Here is a 12,505-nt window from a genome sequence, read left to right on the forward strand (position 1 = left end):
TAATTGTTATGATGTGTCTGTAATCAAGCTCATCTGTGCCTTCATGCAGACTTCCAATAAACACTTGATTTTTTTTGTATTTACTTGTATGGAAGACTATGGGGTGGATGTATATTTCCTTCTATCTGTCAGCCTGTAATCACTGGGAAAAAGGAAGAAAATGAGAACTAGGAATCGGAGAAAGATATGTGCTTGTCTTTGTTTTTGCTCTCTTTGATTCTAGTTGGGTCATTTCTGGTATTTTCACTTAAATGGCAGAGTGGGGAATCTGGGGATTATTCTATTTACATAATAATGTTTGCATAGGAGATACTCCTCCCTTTTTGATTAGGTGAATATTCGATGTATAATCATCCATGCTTGACTCCATCAGTTTTGCTTCTATCTTGGAAGAATGTAGCTATATTTCTTGACCTATTATTATGGGAAAATTCCAGAGTATCTTTCTCCCCCTGAATTAAACATGTATGTTTAACCTTTTATAACTGCCTTCCAGTGAGAGTTCAAGCTTTTTTTGCCACAGCAAGAACTGCAGTATCTTTTGTTCTTAGTAGGCCTGCTTACTTTGAGGGCACTTTCTGATGATTGGGGAGTAGAACAACAACAGTGTTTCATCTTTTTTCTAAGCTCATAGGGATAGAGAAGTGTATTTGTACAAAGTTACAGGAAAACTCATCCTCGTGTTTCCAGTCAAAAGCAGTATACAGCAGTACAGCTACTTTTCTAATCTGATATTAAGTGTGAGAGGAAGAGAAGGGGGAAAAAAAAAGTTTCCTTGCCTGTGTTAAGGGGTGTGCTATATATTTTGTAGTTCAGATAAGAGTGCTTTTGCTGTTTCTTTGTAGTAGTAAAGGTTATGGTATCTGGTGGTCTACTTCAGCTTTTCTTTTTTGTAATCAAACCTGATTACAGTTAAGTAGTTCCTACTATTGAGGGAGTCAGTCATTTTCTAATGGAGATTTGTCTTAAAAATCCACTGTGATTTCTACTGTTTTGGCATATTTTCTTATTAAAACATTAATCAATTATTATATTTAATAATATTAAAGCATTAACCAATTTGAATTTGTGTATATCTTTTTTAATTGTAGTGAGTGCTTTCTTGATACTGGGACGTCATATTAACTAAGTTTGGAAAGAAACAGAGAGAAGAAAAGCAGGCATAGTGTACTATAACTGCAGTGTTATAGTTGAATTGTAAACTTTTATTTTCACAGTTGAATTGTAAACTTCAGATGCCTAAAAATGATGGTATGCATTTGTGAAAATTCTGAGTATACTTTGTTGTGACATCCCTCGTGAAATCTCTGGTTTTGTCATTTTTTTGTTGTATGCATTCATTCATCAACTTAGCACAAAGCTCACCTGTGTGGCATGCTCAATAGCTTTTTTAAGTATTATTTGCTGTACCTGGCTGTATTGCCAAGTTTCTGGGCTTGGATCTTAAAGTCTCAGTAGCACTTACCTATGCTTATCCTGTATTCAGTGTCTGAGTCTTGCTAAATTCATTGGTTGAATCCACTTGCCTCCGTCTTGTTGTTCAGCTGCCACTCAGGCATATCTCTGTGACCGCACGGTCAGCTTTAGTCAGCACAGGCCTCTGCATGCAATATAAAGCATGCTATTCCATTTAATCTGGTGACAGTATGACCAGTAAAATCCCTGTATTATGATGGCTGCTAGTTCCTGGGCACCAGGCCATGGAAGTACTTCAGTGAATGCTGTTCTAGCTGATCCATGTTGTTCTCTGTTCCTAGAACACATGCAATATTTCTTAAAATGTATTTATTCTCCTCTCTCCACTGCTGCCAATGCTGAGCAATCAGTAGTAGTAGTTCTGCCTGTCTCCTTGTGAGTACCATGCCTGACACTGACACAATCAGTGGGTCTGTGAAGTGGATGAATGAGCTGTGTTGATGCTGTCTGTCTTCATGCATGTTATCTGTTTTCTCTCTGACATTTGTCTGAACAGAAATGAGTCGCTTGAATACTTTTAGAAGACCAGGTGAAAAGGGAAAGATGATGCACGTGACTGGTTTAGTTTCAGGTTGCCTTGTCCAGGTGATCTCCCCTTTGGATGGTTCTTTTGTATTTCTTCTGGTGCTTGTACCCCCTTATAAAGTAAAGCAAGTTCCCCACATTGCAGTAGTTAACTTAGCGGCTGAGAGCAGGAGAAAGAATGATGAATTAGAAAGCAAGCAATTTTATAAGCCTAATCCTTCCTGTATGTAAAGATGCTGGCTTGGATATCAGTCTGTTTCACGTGCTTTTGAGGCTATTCCGTACCTTTCAAGATACACCATATATCCTTCAGCCCAGAAGCAAAAAGGGGTTGAAGTCAGTCCTGCATTTCCCAGATGGAGATTGAAGGTACATGTAAAGACCGTTAGTTCACTTGAATGCAGCAAACACTAAAGACAAGTATTGGGAGACTGAGATGGGAACCTTGCTTTTGAGCCTCAAGGTTCTTCATGAAAATCAGCTATGGCTTTTCTCTACTCCTGCATGGGGAAGAGTCTCTTTGTGCTAACCAGTGAACTGGTGGTGATGCCTGCAGTGACAAACGTTTTTTCCTTTGGGTCATATAGAGCAAGAGTTGGAGTTTTTACAATGAAGAATAAAAAGTGGAAGCTAGATAGGGCTTGTGTTTGTAGACTGGAACAAGACTAATTCCAATTTCTTTATATTAATACAGTATGCCCCATATTTTTTTCTCTAAGGCTTGAACAAAATCCGGCATGTGAATTTAATGAAACCAGAACAGTGATCTGTGAGAGTCTCAAGTATCTGTTGTGTGACCTGTCCATCCTTCCTAAGAAGGAGGGAAATGTTGATGCCTAGGGGGACTGATTTAAACTTCACAGCATGAATGCTTTTCTTTGTTATACTAGAGATGAGTTGGAGAAATTACAGGAACCTTATCTGGGTGTAGCCAGCTGTGTTCAGGGATCACAGTATGGTAGAGAGCACTTTCATAGCTTGAGATTCCCTTTATAATACATGGAGTTTTGTTTTGCCCAGTCACAGTGTGGAATGTATTTTGGGGGCTGAACTTGCAGAAGTATACCACTCCTACCTCCTTTCTTCCTCAGTCCCTATAGTCCCACTCTGGCTTTTCTCCTGTAACTGAATGCCCCTTTGATCCAGTGTGAAAAAGCAGTATTGCAAACTGCACTCTTGCTGTTCCGGATCTGAGTGCATTTTGACAGTTACTGCTGAACGAAACAGGTTGTAACTCCATAATGAATCTTAACACTGTCTTGGCTGTCAGCAGCAAAAAATAAATGGAGAAGAGGTCAATAATGAGCAGTTGTATCTTTCTGCCTGGAGATGGCAATTTAAAATCTGCTGTGACCCATCTTTTTTCATGTTTCCTAAAAATCATCCTAATTTTTCTCTGGCTCTTCAACACATGCTATCTAATTTTTTTTATTTTCTAGTGAGGGAAGGAAGAAAGGTTAGTAATACGAAGCAATTTTGCAGTTCAGCTGAGATTGTTACCTGACTTTCTTTGGAATATGCAGATTTGCTAATCTGCATCACCAAATAAAGCAAGTTGTTTTGGATCACTTGTATGTGAAGTTTTGCGGTCATTGTGATATGAAAAGGGTGGTTACTTCTAATTTATTTTTTATTTTTTAGTAACTGCCTTCTAGGTGTTGTTATTCCCCTTTCTGTATAGCGGCCTGCACTGGGACAGTTGTACTGTGTTACTCCAGAGCAGACTGATGTCCTCAGGACCTTCTGAGCCTTCAGGTGTCGTGCCCCATAGGGTGGATCCAAAGCTTTGGAGGCCGTTGGTAGAGGAGTGTAAGAAAGCCTTCCTCCACCCTTGTAGTGAAGTGTGGAATAAGGTGGAAACTGGAGCATAAAAAAGCTCAGCAGCCCTTTCCTGTGGGCTGGAGTTGCTGTGCTCTGCAGCTCTCTGCCACAGCACAGTCGTGCCTGATGATCCTGCAACCTGAGAACAAACCAAAATGCCATGATGGCCAAAGAAAGTACCTGTTGATTTGAAAATGGCACTGGACCCAATCCTGTATCTGAAAGTGTGTCTGATACCGATGTGTGACACTGATAAGCAACTGAAGGAGGATGTTAGAATGTCGTGCTCCCGTGATGAGCAGGAGAATAGATGGACCTGGTTGAAAGGGAAGAGTGGCATTTGAGGCTAATAAAGGGGCAGAGAGAAAGTAGGACAGGTATTCAAATATCTTTTGACTAGGCCTTTCCTCTCTGCTTAGCTAGAACTCCAAAACCAACTCTCTACTGGCTGTGAACAGCCCTAAGGTCAATAACAGTAATGGAGTTTGTTTCTGTTATGCAGCAGTGCTGGCACCAGAAAGTATCAAAGCAAACTCCGGTTACATCAGAGAACCAAGAGCTGGATGAACTTCGGGGAGACTTGCTGGAAAGCCAGGAGCAGACACAAGACTAGAGGGCACTGCCAGATGGAGAAGTGTAGAAGTACTTACCAGTAGGGAAAGGGACCCTTGGGAATGAAGCACCCTTCTTTACCTGAAATAGGTTATGTATTGATGTATACTTAAACAAATGGGGAAAGAAAAGCTTGGCAGTGAGTTTTGAGGTTATTCTCCTGCTGTTGCATGTCTTGTAGATCTAGAGCTACATTTTGAACAAATCTATCAATTACCTAGGCCTCAACGTAAGTAAAAAATATAGCACAGCCTTGGCAGTGGAGAAATTGGGGTTCCTAAATATGATCAAATCCACAGCTGCAGTGTTACATATCGGCAAAATCTTAATTTTCACAGAAACCATAGCTAGAAATGAGTTTCTGTAGATGGGTGATTAAAACAATTGAAGGCTTTTAAACTTAATACACTCTTGTGCTGCTTTGGCTTGTTAGAACATATTTCTGTATAATTTTAAAAACATCTATTCACTTTTCCTGCACAGAGATTTTTGCAGCAGATTTACTGAACTGTAACTGTCATAAGTTTTATTTGAACTTATTTTCCTGGGTTTTCTTTCCAAAACAAGTGCTAGCCATGACAACATACTAAGGAATTAAATCTGTTAAAACATTCTGCATTCCTCACGCTATTAGGGAACTCTAGGATTAATCTTGCTGTTGTCTTGAGTGTTTAATTAAGGATGATTTTAGTGCTGTTAGTTCCTGAAGATAATTAAGGGTTTTCAAGTTAACTGTTTCCTATTGTGAAAAGTCATTAAGTTTCTTTAAAAAACTTCTGTGTAGACTAAAGCGTCTCTTACTATTAAGTGTATATGTATTGACTGTATGTAACTGAAATTAATATCTGCACTAAGAGGGGAACCTATCTTTTTAGCTGAAACAGTCCAAGAGCTTCCCAGAGATGCTCTGGGAATGCTGTGCCCTTGTTCCAGCAGTCTCCCTGATCTAAGGAATGATGTATTGCAAGAAAAATTTGTGTGAGTCAAGATTGCATGATAAAGCTTTGACTTTTATTTTATGGTATTTTTTAGGAATCCTCCTAACTGAAATGATGGCCCTTTGCACTAAAATTCATGTTAACTATAATTTGAGCCCAAATCTTACCTAGATTCTTGGGAAAACATGGTCTCTTGACAGCAATAACTCAGCTAAGCTTGTCTGGAGCATAAGGATTTTTTTTTTTTCCTAGAGAGAGATGTTACTAGGGAAATCTCTGTGCATGTGCAAACGTCATTGGAAATATCATTAATGTCCTGCCAGTTTTACCACTTAGCTCTGCCCATCTGCCTGATCTGTAAGAGAAAGACAAAATCAAACCCGTTTTGGATTGAACACTACAGCACATTTTTAGCACTGCCAGCGTGGAAGCAGGAGACCAGCATGGAGACCGCTCGTGATAGGCTCTTGTTTCAGAGTTAAACTGTTTCAGGCTTGTTCCTATCTTTGTCTGCAAAGGGTCCAAGGGGAGAGACATACGGAAGGAAAATGGAAAGAAAAACATGAAGGAAATAATCAGCTTCTGTGAAAACTATCTCCCATGTCTACCAAGAACCCCCAAAGGGTTTTTACACTTTGAACTTTTAACATTCGATATGGACCACTGTTTCCAGGGCAGGACTGTCAGGCAAGGAAAGAAAGACTTTGTTTCTGTTCTGGTGTTTAACAGCTTAACTTAACCACCCTCCATTTTACAGAATGTTGATTTGAATAATGAAACAAATCATTATGAGCAATACATGAAAACAGTTCGGATGTGCCAGGGGAATACCAAGGGCAAAGAGAGCACCATGTGAACAGAATGCTTGCCTTTGCATTGCCTAATAACTGAGTGAGGGGGAAATCCAGCTTGTTTTCTAACAGGAAATGGACTAGGTTTTGGTACTTTTGCTAGAGTTAAATAGCTTGGTTTTTTCCCAATACTTTCACTTTACTCAGTCTTTACAGAACTCTGTTCTTTTGAAATATTTGGAATACTCTGATTCTGAAACTTTTTCTCAGTTTCAGGTTTCTGTTAAACGTAAGAAGGTATCTCCATTTTCCCAGGTTACCTCTTTGAAGAAAACGATAACAGTAAGCAAGTTGCTTTCCCAAAGAGTCCTAATGTTTAATTGATCAGAGTCAGGATGCCTTATAATAGTAATAAAATTTGCTCAAGATTTGCCAAAGATTTACTAGGTCAAGCTATTAAATGTTGAATGAACTATATACCATTAGGACTGATTGTGACTGAGATAGTCTTTCAGGCTACAAAATTCACGTCTTGAATAGTTTATACTGGCTCAAGCAGCCAAAATTGTAGTCTGGTACTTTTTGTGTGTGTGCAATATAATGAAAATATATTTAAACCTCTTCTATTCATTGTTTGCATTGGGTGGTTTTGGGTTTTTTGTTTTGATTTTTTTTTTTTTTTTTGTTAACATGCTGCCAGGTTTATTTGTCTGCTACTTGCTTCTCGTGCAAAGCTTGCTCTTTGGTCCATACTGCATTTTGGCAATCTCCTATAATTGCTGGGGCAGCTTTCCTTTACCACTGCAGAACTAGATTTTAGTTTTTTCTTTAATGATACAAATGTCCTGTAATTTACAGATGATAATGAACTTGCCAAGCTTAGCTGTCATGCTATAGTAGTCTCATCTGCTGCTGACAGTACAACTTCCATATTCTCACATTCTTTTCTGTTTTTTTCTATATTCCAAATTCCTGTTTTAAAAAGTGTTCTGGAAAGACGAGTTTGTAATGGTTTGCTTTTTTTACAGCACTGCCACTTGCATTTATGAATTGCCACCTGGTCTTATTTAAAATGTATTAATGCAAGGAATCTTTTAAGATTTTATTCGGCAAACATCAATGAACCTTTGATCAGTTCCCCAAAATACTTGGATTTGTTGAGGGCTGAAATTGGCACTTACCTAGATACTGTGTGTCAGCTGTTGTTCACACTGATGAAATAACTAAAGTGAGGTTATTTTGGACTTAGACAAGCAGAAATGAGAACTGAGTTTGATTGCGAATTCTGAATGGATGAGTGGGCTTCAAAATTAGCTTTGACGTCTTCTACACCTTCCTGAAAATTTTACAGTGGTTTCTAAACTGAACACTTCCTCCAAGCCTCAGATCTCAGAGTTCAATGAAAGGCACAGCAACGTTATTCCTGCAGGGTCAAAAGGAGCCAGGGCACGATTCTCTTGGCATTTATGCCCTGATATTAAAGTTGCCCACATGATGCTTAGGCTTCACTTTCTTCCTCCACAACAAAACCCAAAAAATAGAGCAGACAACAAAAGCCTGACACTTGCTACAGCTTTCCTATCCAAGTTGGCCTAAGGCTGAGGTGGGGGGAAGTTTCAGCAAAGAGCAAGGATTCAGCAAAGACTTTTGTTTGTTTTCCCCTCCCAAGTGCTCTGCTCAGAGGCAGGGTTCCTGGCTTTGCCTCTTCTGTTTCCAGAGCAGTTACATAATTACTGCAGGACTTCAAAGGTAGGTTAACGGAAGCCATTAAGGATGTTTTCCATCTCTGGACTGGAGAAACTTAAGGTGGTTTGTCAGCCTACCCTAAAGCAGAAAACTTCCCTTTAAGGAAAGTAATTATTTTTTGCAAATGCAGCTTTAATTCACTGTTGACCTATTCAAATTCAAAATTAATCTCTCTTTACCTGTTTTACTTCAAGTCTTTCAATGAGGATAAATCTGCTTTAAGATTATTCTCCTTAATGGTGGGTATGTAAAATAGTATTCAAAAGAAAATATTTCTGCAACTTGAAGCAATGGCATTTTCTGTGAAGACCCTGGCCCTGTATTTAAGATGCTGTCTAGTTGTATACAAAGTCTATGCCACTTGGCCTCTTGGGCAAATTATAGAGATGTCTTTTAATGACTACATGGGGAGGGGGAGGGGAACAGCAATGAGGAGGAAAATGGAAGAGGAAATTAATGTGTCAGTTCACACACCTATTAACTTTGTAGGAATGCTTTGGGTGTTAAAAATTCCAAGCCTATGTAGAGATATTTAAAACAAACTTTGTCCAATGTCTCGACTATTTCCAAAATACAAAATTAAGTATAGCCAAATGAGGTTAGCTTTTTTGTCAAATGAACACTTTTTTCTTTGTCTGACTCTCAAATCCTTTTAATATCTGTGCAGATATTATGCCTCTTCTGAGGCATTTCTCATTATCTAGAAGTAAGCCGCATGAATCAATGGAAAAATAACCTTTCTCTGAGGCAAGTCTCATCCTTAACAGTAGAGAAAAATCTGAAGAGCTCAGTCCAAGCCCAGCCTACCCCTACCTAAATTGCACCCCATTGCAGAACCTTGTCTTGGCCCTCAGTCTCATGTCGTAGTCATGGGTCTAACTTGTGCAATCCCACAGTTCAGTGTAGGACTGCTTCCTTCTTTCGCAAAGCATTCTAGATTCCTGCTGAAAGTGGTTGTTCTTTGTCTTTAATACATGGGTTTTACTTTGGGGGGGAGGGGAATCTTCTCCAAAGCCTTGTGAATTCAAGGTAGAGGCTTCACTCTGTATCTTAGATGAGATGTGGTCTAATTTCTAACTGCTCAGGCAAAAGCTTCTCGGGTTTTAATAGCCATTATAAGGGGCAAGAGGATCAAAGCAATCTCTAGCCAGAAACTCTCCAAATTAATTTAGACTGGATATGAACATGCTACAAGTTTTCCAAGGTGGACCTATTTATGCCTACTAGAGTGTACTTCAGTGTTCTCTAGTGACATTGTCTGGACGCCATCTAAATCAGTCCCTTGGAGCATTGGGTTTTCTAAGATTGAGGTCAGTGAGCTGGTGGTTTAAGCCTCTCTCTGCTGATCTCACTGTCAAGGTGGGAAGCTTCTACTTTGGCATTGCCTAGTCTGAAACACGCTGGTAGACAATTTGCCATTTGACGCCTTGCTCATATGCATGATGCACAGACTGTTTCATCCACTGTTTCTGAGCCCAGAAATTCTGTAGCTTAAAGGAAACCAACACACAATAAATGCACTCTGCACTTCATATCCTTAGAGGAGGGTGTTCTCTTGTGCCTCATTCACATGTATCTTTTTGGCCTGTTGTACCCGTAAGTCTCACGAGCATCCCTTGTAAAATAAGGATAACACCAACTGTCCAAAACTCAAGTGCTATAAAGAAACTTTTTCTGCCTTGTTCAAAAGTGAATGAATGTTTCCAAACATTGACAGCAGTTATGGAGAACTGATCATCTGAATGATTATGTCACTTCCACATAATTTTAGCTGCTGCTAACAGTAGGCATCTGATGCCTGATTTGTAGTGGGCAGCAGGTGCTCCATAAGACTGTTAAGATGCCCCAGCCTGCCATGTTGTGTAAGGAGTGTTATTTGTGACAGGTGTCTGGAGTCTTCCTCAAGTGGGAAAAAAGCCACAGACAATGGCAATGGAAAGTAAACAAAATCCTGATGCTCACAAAATGATAGAGGAGTACTGTAGGGCTTTGGACAGGACTTGCTATGTGGATATGTTGCATTGAAAGTATCGTTTGCAGCACTGAGAAGAAGAAACCTTCCATGGCCTGTTTTCAGGACAGGGATGAGTATGTAACATGCATATATTCTACTGACCATTTGGTTTTCTAATTTTTCTAGTTGTTCCCCTACTTGCTGTAATTACTGGACAAGTTAGAATACTCCACTTCAAAGTAGATTGCAAAGGTTTCAAAGGTAGATCTTGTTACATAGTTTAGTTGCTAGATGATGTATGTCAGAGATGAAAGCCCCTCTAGGTTCAGCTATAACGCTGCCGTTTGGAACCATCCCAAATGCTGACCCTGCACAACTCTGACTCCGGGTCAGCACAAGAGCACAGCATTGACAGATCTTGGGCTGCTAGCCTATTGAAATACAGCGTCCTGATCCTTTCTTCTGGCAATCTTTGCCACATGCTCTTGAAGTAGCAAAGCCCAAAATCCAAATAATGTTTAACACAGGTACAGTTATACATTTATGTCTGGTTTATAGGGAAGTTATGGAGGAGTCCCTGAGTTGTTTCAGTGAAGACGTACTTTTTTGTGTTTGTACTTTTTTGGTAAGAAAGCTCAAATGATCAGTAAACAGACAATGGTTTCCAATTCTCTTCACGGTCACTGAGGGGGATGATTCACATAAACTTGGAGAGAGTATCACATTGCAGTGGTAGAACACACCGGGTATGTTTACATTGTAGTTGTCAGAGCAAGTATATTTTACGCTAATTTATTGATGGTAAATTGTCCAAGCTCTTTGCAAATGCAGTGAGATTACCAGTGTTTGAGATAGACTGTTACAGTATAGTGCAGTATTAATGCTGCACAATACAAAGATTGATGATTCAGAGGAAGCATTAACAAGCAGAGGACAGGAGTTAGCAGGAAACCACGATACGGATGCCAGGAGTTCTGAGTGGCAGAACAGTGGACCCACACCTGCCCGACGCAGGCTGTTTCCTGCCTTGTCGCATGTGAGCCGGTGCAGAAGCTCAAGGAAGAGGTCTGTGCAGCCCTTGCTTGCCTGTCCTTTGCAAGCTGTGGTGAGTTGAAGAGCTGGGCCTGAAAGCTACAGCCCCTTGGTGAGCTTGCTTCTCATCTTGAGAGCTTAGATGACGAAAATGTGATGCCAACAGGAGGAGGTAAGCTTTTCTTGGTTAATGTTTCTCTTTGGATGCAAAAACTCACTTACAAACTATTTCTTCAGGAATTGGTTATGATTGAGAGTTATTGTGGGCCTGGGTGTTGAATCTAAAGCCTGCTTACCATTGCTGAGTAACTCTGCATGTGTCTGTAATAAATGCAGACTAAGGGTGTTTACAGTGGACAAATCTATATTTAGACAAGCCCTGGTGGCAGCTTACCATAGGCTTAAAATAAACCTCTTCCATTGTGGAGTCTTCCTTTCCCTTTTGTCCCTCCACTAACTGAGTTTGTCTTGGCAGTACACAATTGAAACATGTAGGCTTTTCGGGACACTTTACAGACATTTGGAGATAAACTGTGAACTGCTTTAGCGTGCGCTGTATCGCCAACAGATTGATGCATAAGCTTAACTACAAAAACGCAGCGTCATTTGGAATTGCGGTCAGAGCCTGTGAAGACCCAAGACTAGGGTAAGGGCAGTACTGGAAATAAGACTACATCTTAACTGGCAGAACTGCATTATACAGAAAAAAAATTGACAACATTTGCATTGAAATGAGATTGCACAGATGAATTTAGGTTGCTGGCTGTTTCATGCTGCTACTATTAGCCTCTCCATTTCATTGACAGAAAATAAACGCCTTCCTTGGTATTTTAATGTTGTTAGATAAGTGAGGGGAAAGCTAACTCAACTCTATTAAATGAACTTAATACTCAAGCAAGATGAAAAGTGTATGCCTGTACTCTGCAGAGTCTCATAGGAATGCGTTATGCTACTTCTTGTCCTGATAAATGTGTGCCATTAAACTTCAGTATTCTCTACTGATGAAGTACTACTTTAGATGAGTTGTCTGTGGGGAGTAAGCAAACACTACTACTGAGGAGCTACCTCCAGTATTAATGCTCTACCTGTTGACTACCTCAACAAGAACACTTGCCTTTGATATGCTGAGATTGTCATCTTCCTGCTGTGGAGCTGAAGTAATCTACTTGGCCCCTGTTTGCAAAGGCTATTTTACATAGTCTTTACAAAGTCTAAAAGCTGTCCGCCAGAGGGGAACTGAGGATTTCTAAAGCATCCGACTGACACAATATTGTACAATCTGATCCCACTGGGAAATTGGCAGGCATGTGATGTGGTTGGTAACAGCCCTCTCCACCTCATGTGGTCAACAGGCAGAAGCTAGAGCTAGTTCTGTGTAACAAAACATTATTTTCTTAAAGGACATTCTTTAATGTATTTTTGCCACTTCATCATGCCCTCTGCCACAGGTCTGATTAGTGCAACCATCACCCAGGAGTTAGTAGCATGGGACTAGAGGGGACATTCTGGTACCTGCCTTGTTCCAGTTCACGCTGCTTTTCAGCAATACTAAGGATCCAGTTCTTTATTTTCTGTCTATCCACTGCTGATAGGTGCCCATTTGCATCGTA

Source organism: Gavia stellata, chromosome 9 (genome assembly GCF_030936135.1).
Source record: "Gavia stellata isolate bGavSte3 chromosome 9, bGavSte3.hap2, whole genome shotgun sequence".
NCBI classification, from domain to species: Eukaryota; Metazoa; Chordata; class Aves; order Gaviiformes; family Gaviidae; genus Gavia; species Gavia stellata.